Raw genomic sequence first — 12750 nt, 5'->3', positions numbered from 1 at the left:
GGATCTCATAGACCCATTTAGTCCAATCCTCTCATTTTTCATCTAAGGAAACTAGGCAAAGGGAGGTCAAATGACTAACTCAACATTGCAATGGTAATGTATACACATGAGTTTTGATCCCATGACCACTGACGTTAGAGCCAATACTCTTTCCACTGTGACATGGATAGTTATTTTTTCTAAGTAGAACAAATATCATTAGAGAGATTTATGACCAGAAAAGGAGGTGGCATGGCCATGTGTAGAAAATGAGGAATGACTAATAGATGCCCCATGTGTCCCATTGGACTATCTATTAATTATCAAGAGATCTAGAGGAAGTTTTCCAGTATGTAGGATAGATCTCTCATGAGGAATTTATGGGCAAGAGTTCACATAGAATGAGAGGGTATTAGTGTATTCCAGCCTATGCTGTTGGAAGAAATGCCCACATTGATGAGACCATCCATCCATCAAAGTAACAAAGTAAACTGGGACCCACTTCTCCTCATCTCACAAGGTTATTGTGAGGTTCATGTAAACATTTGATTTTATATCTATATCTATATATTTGTTCACCTGTAAAATGAGACAATCCAACTAAATGTTCCCTAAAGTCTTTCCCTGTGCTAACCCTCTAATGGGCAACATTATTGAAATGAGCAGGATGAGCTGGTGATATATGGCTACAAATGAAATATCCCAATACTAGTTGAAAGGAGAGGGAGAAATAGATGCAGATTTTGAGCATAGATGCTCTCTAGGAAAACAGAAATAAGAAAGCATATTTATAATGCAAGTCAGGAAAAAGAATTGATTCAACCTATGGAAGAAAGTAAAATTCAGTTCAACAAACATTTGTTCATTAAGTATCTTTTGTGTTCAAGGTACTCTGGGTACAATGATATTATTTTTAAATATTCCTTGTATTTCTATTTGGGACCAAGTAGAAACCCAGAAAAAAATGACAATAAGAAAATTTGAGAAGCAAAATCCAGTTAAAGATTAAAAGTATGATTTGACTGTTTCTAAGGACCTCATATGATTAATCATTTATACAGGAACTCCTGCTGATGCAGATCACAATCCCATACCTTCTCATCCTCTAAGGTTGGTCTATGTCTTCTCATGAATTCTCCATTCAGAATATGCCAATTTTCTGGAGATCTTCCTTTAAGCCTTTCTATATTTCATGAATCCCAGTGACACACTTGGGCTGTCCTTTGATCATCCCTCACTCTTGCTGTATGACAGGCCCACCTCCTTTTACAGTCATACATCTTCTGAATGAGCTCACTTTATGCCACTTCTTATATATGTCATTAACCTTCAGGTAACCTGAGATTTTGATTTTTCAGAGCCTGGTATTCTTTGATCTATCACTAAAAGACATGATAATATTAATAAACTCACTCTTTTCTAGATTTTTATGACACAGCTCTCTCCTGGTTTTCTTTTCCTTATCTGACTGTTTCTTCTTAATTTCAATTGTTGGTTCTTCATTTAGGTCTTACCTTCTGCTTGGCTCTGCACTAGACCTTAATTTCTTTTCTCTCTGTACCTATCTCAAAGGGTTATCTCTTCTGCTCCCATGTATTCAGTTTTCATCTCTATGCACACGTAAATTCTAAGATCTATATAGCTAATCCCAGCCTCTCTCCTGAGTTGCAATACCATATTACCAACTGCTTTTGGGGACATCTCTAGTTGCATATTTCATTGGCATCTCAAATACAACATATCCAAAACAGAACTCATTCTCTTTTCCCCAAAACCTCTCCATCTTCCCAACTTGTTTGTTACCATCATCCTCTCAATCTCCCAAACTTACAGTCAGTGTCATTCTCAACTCCTTACTCTCATTCATCTTACATTATCTAATCCATTGACAAAATCTTGTTGTTTTTACCTTTAGCACATCTCTGATATACATCTCCCTCCACTTCCACTTCCACAACCTCAGCCCTAGTTCAAGTCCTTATCATTTCTTCCCTAGACTATTGCAATAACGTTTTAACCAATTTCTCAATCCCAGATTACACCCCTCTCCAGTTTTTCATTTTTCTAAAGCATTGGATTGACCATGTCACTTTTGTGCTCAAAGAACCCCAGGGGCTCCTTAGTACCTCCAGAATTAAATATAAACTCTTCATTATTTGACTCAGCACATAGCAGATCTTAAATCTTAGCAGTTGACCTAAGTAACTTTGAACTATTGTTCAAGCTTTATATATGTTTTAGTGCCCAGTTTGCATAAGATATGACCAAAGTCTTAGTGCAGTTTTAAGTTATTAAAGTGAACACTCAAGCAAATCTGAACTATTAACATTCTGTGCACCAGCCCTCACCTTACTCAATTAATGCCTGTACTCACATTGTTCTTTATAATTAAAATATTCTCCTCTATGCTTGTTAAATTCCTAGGAATTCTTTAAAGCTCTCCTTTTTTCCAGGAAATCTTTCCCCTGATACCTATCAACAATGACTCTCTATCTTCTCAAACCTCATGTGACACTTCCTTTATTCTAAATTTTCATTCATTATCTTGAATCATTCTTGACCTCTCTACAGGATTTGACTGACACTGCCAATCATATATTCCTGGAGACTCTCTCCTCTCTAGGTTTTTATGACACTTTATTCTCTTGGTTTTCCTCTTCCCTATCAATTATTCCTTAGTTTCTTTTTTTTCTAAAACTCTTACCTTCTTCCTTAGAATCAATACTGTGTATTGGATCCAAAGCAAAAGAATGGTAAGGATTAGACAATGGGTGTTAAGTGACTTGTCCAGGGTCACACAGCTAGGAAGTATCTGAGACAAGATTTGCACTCAGGACTTCCTATCTCTAAACCTGGCTCTCAACCCACTGAATCACCTAGCTGCCTGGTCTTAGTCTCTTTTAACCCATGTCCTATAAACCTTAGTGTCTTTTAACCCATGTCCTATAAACACACATACACAGTGAATGTTCCTCAGTGTTCTATTCTGCATAGCTTAAAACTGCACTAAGATTTTGGGGACATGCTAGATTTAGAGCTAAAAAAGACCTTGGAGTTTATTTGATCAAAGCCCCCTCATTTTACAGGAAGAGAAACTGAGACCTACAAATAAATTACACAGAGTCACACAGGAAGGAGCTAATCAAGTCAGAATTTTAATATAGGTACTTTGACTCCAAGTCCAGTGGAAATTATTCTTTCCATTGAACTACATATTTAGATAAATAGGAAGATAAATGTATTATGAATGAATAAATAGATAGCTAGGTTGATAGATGAATAGGCATACAGATGGATGATAAGCAAATAAAGAGATGACAGATTGCATATGTAAATAGTATATGTTTATATGCATATACTCTTATAAAAACTTTCTTTCCTAATGTTTGACTTTGATTCTTAAGACTCAAATATGTATAGGTCTATGTATATCTGGAGAATGAGTATGCATGTCTTTGTGTGTAGAATAGTGCATTTATAACAAATAAAAGTTAAGAAATATACAAAATCAGATGCTTCCTGTCCATAAATAGGAGGTTGACATTGGATCTCTTCTTTTTAGGTGATGAAATATTTTAAAACATTTTAATGTAATATAAGGTGGATTTCATTTTTAGCAAGAAAGATTTTGAGAGCTAAACTTGAATGACTATCAAAGCAAAAAATAAAGCCTCGCACTTGACTTTCAAAGCAAAAAAGATACTATGAAAAGAATACTAGATACAGCCCACACCCATAACTTAGGGCAAAGTATTTTAAACTGTTGGCCTGTAATGTTTTTAATGTTTCATAGAATCTTTTGGTCTCATTTAACTTAATTTAAATCTCTACTAATATCCTAGATAAATATTAATGTCTTAAAATAGAAAGAAAGTAATATTGGATGCTCAAATAAGAAAAATAGGTCGAGTAAAAATTTCTAAAAGTCAATTTTATCAACAATCTTATATTAAATATTTCTCAAACCATCCCAGAATTGAATGCCAACAGAAGTTATAAAGAGTGATCCCCCCTGCTGTATTTATCCATTTCACAATAAGTTTACTTGTATTTAAAGGATCATCTCATCATAGAACCTAATCATGATCTCTACCAGAACAGTGGCCATAAACTCAGGCTAGACTCAGAGCTTTTTCCAAACACATGCAAATGATTTCAATTTGAGGACTAGGTTATAAAATGAAGGCAATATGAGATACCTTTGTCCCTGAATGAAGAAAGCAGTCCATTATGATAGGATTCTGAGCCCTGTATGTTTTCTATTTTAGAAAATAAGACTTTAATCTGCAAGATTTGTACAGTTCCGGTATTTTTCTCTAGCTAAGATAGGGTATAGAAAAATAGTCTAGTGAATATGCTCCCAACTAGTAATTTGGTGTCAGGGGAAAAGTATGTTAAATATTACTCCTTAAATATGGATTCAGCTGGGTTGAGTAGTGCATAAAGAGTTGGACCAGGAGTCAGAAAGATCTAAATTTAAATCATGACCCCCCCTCATTCACTTTCTAGCTCTGTGACCCTGGGCAAGTCACTCAAGCTGTCAGCCTATTTCCACATAAAATGGGGACAATAATAATACATAGAAAAAGCTGATATATATAAAGCATTTTTAATATCTTAAACTACTATATAAATGGTAGCTATTATATATATGTTACATATTTATAAAGATAGTAGTTTATCAATATAATTTTACTTTTTATAGTGCATTCATTTCTGAGGGAAAAAACTACCCTACTCTAACCAGAAAATTATTAGTAGTAACAAAAATTTAAAAGCACAATAATAATATCTAGCACTTACATAGTGCTTTAAGTTTTACAAAATGCTTTATAAATATTATCTCCTTTTATCACTACAACTCTAGCAGATTGATGCTATCATTATCACCTTTTGCTGCTGAGGGAACTAAGGCTAACAGAGGTTAAGTAAGTGATTTACCTAAGGTCACACAGCTATTTTTTGAGGTTGGATTTGAACTCATATTCCTGTCTCCAGGTCCAATACTTTATGTACCATATTACCTACCTATGAAAATGGAGTTCAGCAAAATTAGACAATGTGGTAGAGACATGAAGAGAGAAAGGTTTTGCAGGACAAGCCAAGATGCAAGACCCAAGGCTGAGGACCTGTCTGTCAATCAAGAAGAAGGTTCCAAATGGAGTGTTCCCAGGAGAGGCAGTTGGGGGTCTGGCCACAGAGAGGAGAAGAAGCAGGATCCTGAACTTTTGATTCTGGCTCTGGCTCTGGCAGTTGAAGCTGGCCAGGGGGAAGAAGCTGAACTGATATTATTTAGTTTCTGTCCCAGGCTAAAGGACCCTTGAGGGGGGCTTCTGAAATTGGTGGCTTTGTGAAGAAGAAAGAAGATTTTAACTGTTGTCCTTCATCTCTGACTGTCCCTCTGTCACAGTTGTGACTTCCCAAGACCTCATAATCTTCATTTAGGTTAGGGACACCCTCATCTCTCTTACCTCAGTTTCCCATTCTGTTTCCCAATAAACCCCCTGACTTGAAGGAAAAGAAAGAGTACCTTCATAGTTCACTCAGGGGGAAAGGAAGAAGCCAAAGACTTCAAGAAGAACTGGGAAGTGAGGGAGACAGGGAGGAGAGGGTGAAGGAGGGAGGGAGAGAGGGTAGGAGGAGATTAGGAGGGTAGGAGGAGAAATATTGATCTACTAGTCATCAGTAGGGATCAGTAGGCAAACCCCAGAGCATTCCCCTATATCAGTATCTCTCAGTGTCTCTCAAAGTACTTCTATCTCCATTGAAAATAGGCAAGTGTGTCCCCATACTTAGTAGCAGCACTCTCTAGTCATAAGCCAAAGAACATCAGTCATAGCAGCACCCATAAATAGTGTCACACAGATCATCTTTTCTATTTCAACAATGAATCAAGTGAGCCTGGCCACATATAATTTCACAACTCTACACAAGAGGAGAACTAGATTTCCCATTTCTTATTTGGAGCCAATATTAACTATTATTAATAATCTATGCATTATCTTCTGTCTTAAAATTGATATAAATTCCAACGTAGAAGAACCATAAAAGGTAGGCGATTGGGATTAAGTGAATTGACCAGGATCACATGGCTAGGAAGTATCTGAGGCCAGATTTGAACTCATGATCTCTGGTCTCTAGGCTTGGTTCTCTTTCTATTATGCCACCAAGTTGTCCTTTGTGTTCATTCTGTAGAGTAAAAATGTATAGTATTAATTATAAGATGGGAGATAAGGATTTTTTAAAAAAACACCAACCAAAAAACAAAACAAAACCCTGGAATAGCAATGTTAGATTATAGTTCCAATTTATCTGGTTCTGTTGCTTGGGTATGAAATGATTAGTCAACCATGGCACATAAAACCTAGGAATTCACCTCAAAAAGCATTAGCAGGAAATGTTAGGACTTGTGGAGTGACTTTTTAAATGACTTAACCATAAGTCTCATGAGGTTCTTTGTTGTGATACCCTAAAACTTTGACTATAAAATAAATCTGAATAAAAACTTAAGTTATCACAATAAGGTGCCACCAGGTTTTATAAGGTCAGCGCTCTATTCTTTTTGTTTCTGAAGATATCGTAATGTGATGAACAATGTCTAAAAGATGACAGTGTAATTCCTTGTGAAGATATCGTCTCAATCAAGATGTCACTATTTTTGACTGTAAACAAGTTTGGAGAGTTTTATAGCGACCATTGTATGTTAGAGGTGCTGTCTTCAGTCTCAAAAGAACAGTTAAAAGAAAAGAAATGAAAGTTACTAAAAATATTAAAACATTGAAGAAAACTTAACGAATTTACAATAAAATGTGGTGGACCAGCATTCTCTTTCTACATTGTATATAAGAGGAAATTAGCTTCTTCCATGTTATTAAGTAAATTGATTTAACTGGGAAAAAAAAACATTGAAAATATATTGAAGAGTTGAAAGAATTAATGGACTGTCCTTTTAATAATTTTAGAATTTTGCCATTAATCAACATCAACTCCACCAGTCACATATGTTACCATACTTGAACCTTACAACCCTGTGATACAGCTAGTACAAGTATGATTATCCTCATTTGACAGATTCAGATACTGTATCAGAGATGTTCAGTGACTTGACCATGGTCACACAGATAAGTTGGCATTGGAGATAGCAATTGAATCCAAGTTTTTCTAATAGCACCCTCAGTATAGCCATTGTACAACACAACCTTCTTTTGAGAGTTGGAGTAATGTTTGTCTGCCACCTGTCCTATAGCATCTCTACTATTTCCTATTACCTCTCAAAGAATATGGAAAGTGATTCAATAATTTGTTAGCAAGACCTTTCAGAGAAGAATAATATGGTTTGTCCAGGCCAAGTGACTTGAACTTGCTTATTTTAGGTTTTAATTCTCTATAAGCCATTTCTGCTTCATCTTTCCCAATCTGACGGTCATTCGTTTTGTAAGAGAAAATAGGAGCAAAAAAGGAACTGAATTCTACCTTCCCTCCATCTTTCACTTTCCCCTTCAGGAATGAGTCTTAGCTATCTTTCAGTTGTCTTCCTCTTACTTCTAACATAGCTTTTTTAAAAGACTTTTTTGTTGTTGTTCTTATTGCATATTTTTAAAAACCTTTTTTCTTACTGTGCTTTGGACTTCCTGCATCTTTTACAGGACTCTGTCACTCTTTTGTATTCATTCCCATTTACCTGTCCTGGTATGCATCTTTTTTTAAGTCAATATCAGTAAGTTTCCTTTGCTGCCACATTTGCCTAATTAGTCACTTTACACTTTTCTTCTTCATTAGAATCAATTGTAACTAAAACACTAGAACTCCATTCTTGGAAGGCTATGACCCCTCTTGGTCAATTCCCCTTTTCTCATTTTAGTATATAAAGTTTTAATTATTATATATGAACTCATAGAATTATATTCTCCTAAAGGAAAGCATATGTGTCAGACAACACTCAGTATCCACATTATCATAAATTCTAAGATAGCATAAGCATTGCCAAGTTTCCTGTCATTTAGAAATTTAGAAACCAACAAGTTTTTTCCTTTTTATAAGATTAGGCTTTAAGTATTCTCTACCTGCTGAAAAATGAAAAATACTAAAACTGTCAGTAAGGCAAGTCAGAATTTATTATCTCTGCTTTTAACAAAAAGAAAGCAGCAGATGTCCAACTAGTCTAAGTCCCCCAACACAACTATATACTGACTATATGCCAGCTTTGTGATCTGCTTCAAGAACTCATCATCCAAATCCTCCAGCTGGCCTGGCGGCCTGCCATGCCAAGCATTACCACCAGAGTTGATATTGCTTCTATTCCCGAGGCTAATACTGCCAAAGCTGATAATCCCACTGTGATATTGCCTCTATTCCTTGGTACTTTAATACTTGAAATTAAAAGCAGAATTATTAGCATGAACTTTTTCTTGAAAACATTCTGCTCTGCATAATTTCCTCCAAGTAGTTAACAGTCATAAAACAGAAACTAAAATTATGCTCACAGGAGTCAAAGCCCACATAAGAAAACATGACCCAGACTTGGTTCATTTTTATGTTCCCATTGGGAACATAAAAATATGTTGATATTTTCTTGGACTTTTCTATGGTCACGTCAGATAATAACATGAGGAATCAAATGAAATAAAGTCCCATTTTATTTTTAGCTTATTTTCTATTAATGTCTATAAGCATTTACTAAGCACCTTACATCTGCCTGGCATGGTTGGGACACAACAAAAAAGAAACAAGCCAAGCCCTCCAGAATGTTATATTCTATAAAGGAAGGCAATATTTATACATACAAGTAAAGACAAAATAAATAAATACAAAATATTCCAAAACTAAATACAAGGTAAGGGACAGGAGTGAAGAGCAGGGGTAGGGTAGACACTAGCCCTAGGGAATCAGGAAAGCTCTCCTATAGGTAGCTGTGTTTGAGTTTAGCATTGAATAATAGTAAGGATCCTAAGAGATGAACATGAATTACAGGCATGAAGGATAGTTTTACCAAAGGGAACCAAGATAGAAGCTAAAATGTCATGTGTGAGGAAAAGCATGAAGACCAATATGGCTAGAGGAAAAAGAGGGAGAAGAGTAATTATATATAATAAAGCTGAAAAGGTCCTGACAGATTTAAATACCACAAGAGGAAGTGGTATTTGATCCAGAGGCAACAGGGAAGTCATTGGAGTTTACTGAGCAATGGACTGATGTATTCTGGACAATTCTTTAGTAGTAACAGTTTGGTGACCATATGGAAGATGGCTTTGAAAAGAAATAGACTTGAATCAGGGAGGCCAATTAATATACAATCTATCATAATGGCCAAAATTTGATGTGAGAGTAGGAAGAAGATGAGTGCAAGACACATTGTAGAGATAAAATTACAAAGAAATGACAACTAACTGGCTATGTGAGATAAAGGAGAATGAAGAGTCAGGGATGACCTTGAGGTTGAAAACCTCTGTGACCAAAAATAGAAAAACTGAAGTTTGGAGAATAGTGAGTTTTAAGGAGAAAGCGAATATATTCTGTTTGAGGTATGCTAAGTTTGAAATACCTTTAAGAGAACCAATTCCTACTGTCTAATAGGAAGACAGCAATGTGAGGCTGAATCTCAGGAGAAAAGAAAATTGGATATCTACATATCTTGGAATCAAAGGTAATTGAACCCTTAGGAGTTTATGAGGGCACCAAAAGAAGGAAAGACTCCCAGAGCAGAAAATTGAGGAATATATCCATTTGGGGTCATCATGTACATAATAACCCAGCAAATCTATATGATCCTTCGTGGTCAATTCCTCTTTTCTACCCTCAAGATATGAGACTGAAAAGCAACACAGGTAGGAGGAAAGCAAACAGAGTAATGTCACAAAAACGCAGTGAAGAGACAGTATGGAGGAAGAAATAATCAACTGTATCAAATGCTATAGAAAGACCAAAAAAAATAGACTCCTCACCACCACCAAAAAAAAAAAGGCCATACATTTCTGAAGTTGAGAAATCACTGATAACTTTGGAGAAATCTATTCCAGATGGTTGAAAGCCTAATTGAATTCAGTCTTATTACGTGTCCTTGCCATATTTCAAAGCATTAGTTAAAGAATTAGTAAGTAGAGGAGAAGTGAAGGAATAAAATAAGGATAACTTTTCTAGAAGTTTGGCTGTGAAAGGAGGGAGGGATAGAGGGTGAAACCTTGAAAGAAGGCATAAGGTCAAGTGATGATTGTTGTTGATGATGTTTGCTTTAATCATGGGGGGGGGGGGGAGAGACTTCACCATGGCTATAGTTAAGAGTAGTTGAGGCATGACTTATCATTTATCACTTGTGTATATGGGTATATGATTTGGGGTCTGGGCTTTAAAAGATTGCTCTATAGCAAAAATGGACTTTGGCATCAAGTGATAACATTCATACAACCCAGTGAAATTGCTTGTCGGCTCTGGGAAGGGGAAGGGAAAGAAAATGAATCATGTAAACATGGAAAAATATTTTTTAAATAAGTAATTTTTAAAAAAAGGTAGTTTGTACAGAAAATGGCCAGTGTAGTTGAGGCAAAATTTGTCCAGTTCTTTTATTACTTAAAGAGAACTGGCCATTTTCTGTACCCATCACTTTGATCTAAATGTCAAAATAGATTATAATGAACCTTGAATTAATCAAGCTTAAATACCTGAATAGCCTATCAATAAGACAAAGGCAATCTGATGCCTTTGAACCTGTTTATATTCTGCCATTTAAAGGCTCAGTTACATAATAAAGGGGCAGAAGATATTTGAGCAGAGTTGATGACATAATGGAGTATATATACACTTGAAAGCAGAGTATTATGCATTATAGAACTCCAGAATGATTCAAAGCCTAGCAAATGAGAGGCAAGCCCATGCAAAAGCAGGATGATAAAATCAACAGCAACCATCCTAATTGCCATGGACTTCACCAACTTGAAGCATGAATAGAAAGAAACAAAGATCAGATTCTGACAAGATGAACCTAAACACAGTTTTCTAAGACCCAAAGGAGCCAAAACAAAATGCTGATAAGTGGCAAGATACTCCATTTATTCCCTATGCTTTTCCACAGGAATTTTACTTTACCTCCAATATCAATGAATTCCCAAGAACAGGTTAGCTCATAGGGCTCAGTCTTGCAGAGGATGCTGATCAAATTCCATAGGTGAGGACATTTCTCAGTTCCCCAAACTGCAGAGGTGAGTGAGCGTAGTATCATTCTGTGGTCTGTGCAAAACAAAGAAATGGGCAGTGGTTTGACAAAAATAATAAACACTAATATGATTTCACCCTTCAGATCTATTTATCACTCAAAATCTCACTTTTGGTGATCTAACTGTAGTAAATTAGCTGACAGAAAAGGCCAGAGATTGCATCACTGAATTCAGACAGTCCATTCATCATGCTCAGTATTTGGACTTCAACTCCATTTCCTCATATATTTGCCAAGTTGCTCCTGTAGCAATAACAGCCATTCTGCTATTTGGATCTGCCCAATTCTTTACCTGTATTCAGTGTGCTTGATTTACGAGTACTGGACCATTTTTCATAACCCACCAACATTTTTCTGTGAGAGCTTTATTTAACACTTCAGGCTCACAGATAAGTAGAATTGACTCTAGCACTGAAATATCAGCGAGATGCATTTCAGTGATCCCATGGAAACTAATCACTGAGGGCAACCAGAACTGCTACCAAAATTTTCAGTCAATGTCAACTGATAGGGTCATTAAATGTTAAGAAACCCAAATGACACCTTCACAAAAGTTATTTAGAAAACATAAGAGTGAAAGGCAACAAGGTGTAGTAGCCTTGAAGTGAGGAGGACCTGGGTTCAAGTTACCATGCCTGTGACACATACTAACTGTGACCCAGGGGAAAACATTTAATCTCTCAGAACAGCGAAGAAACACTGAGTATAATTATTTCAGAGCAAGTATAACTCTACCTTCAAATCACAGGTTAATTTTTTTTTAAGTTACAGTAGAGTGATTGCTGACCTGCAGAGATGGGAAGTTTCCATGTCAGGAATTCTCTACTCTGAATAAATCACAGGTTCAAACTAAATCAATGAAAGTGATTTATTTCACATAAACACAGTTCCCATACATTCACACACCCTAGAATCCCCATCTCTGGGAACAATATTTGAGTTTATTTTTATATATTAAGTCAATTGAAAATAAGCAATCAAAAAAGATTTATTAGCTACTGTTAATAACTGTACAGGGGTATTACTGGAATAAGGAGAGGCCAGGTCTGGATATTTGGATCTAGGTATTATCTGTGTAGCAATTATAATAGAACACAAGAGAGCTAATTATATAATTATCCTAAAATCCAAAATCTAAAATCTTTTGGAGAAATTTTAGGAAATGAGCATTGCCAATACCCCAAATCAAGAAAGCAGATCTTTATGGAGAAGGTGCAATAAGGAAGCCTGCAGAAACCACACACTGTGTCAAAAGATTCAGAATGAACTTTGGGATATAATGAACTAAACTGAAGGGGGTCGATCATATCATTTATTCTGAAAGTAAACTCTTATGCCAAAGGGGAGTGCTTCCTAATTGTCTTTTTGTCAACATGTCTATCGATCATTGTTTTTGTTTTCTTTCTCTTTTATTTCCTTCTTATCCCCAAATTATTGTAATTCCCTCTAGGTAGAATACAATATTCTATACACCTCTAGTAAGAGAATCTTTAGAGGTATAAGCTTGTTATTTGAACAGATTCATTGGGGAGACTAGGCATGTTAATCTCCCCAAATCCTCAATT

At 35.8% G+C, this 12750-nt stretch overlaps 1 protein-coding gene across 1 annotated transcript in view; it reads left to right on the top strand.

Annotated features, from left to right (window-relative positions):
• The window catches only part of IMPG1 (interphotoreceptor matrix proteoglycan 1), a 194373-nt gene that overhangs the window by 124464 nt on the left and 57159 nt on the right, over nucleotides 1-12750 (top strand). The window lies entirely within an intron of this gene.

This window comes from Monodelphis domestica, chromosome 2 (assembly GCF_027887165.1).
Source record: "Monodelphis domestica isolate mMonDom1 chromosome 2, mMonDom1.pri, whole genome shotgun sequence".
In the NCBI taxonomy this organism is placed as follows: domain Eukaryota; kingdom Metazoa; phylum Chordata; class Mammalia; order Didelphimorphia; family Didelphidae; genus Monodelphis; species Monodelphis domestica.
The sequence above is the reverse complement of the archived record's forward strand: the minus strand, read 5'-3'. Positions and strand labels throughout refer to the sequence as shown.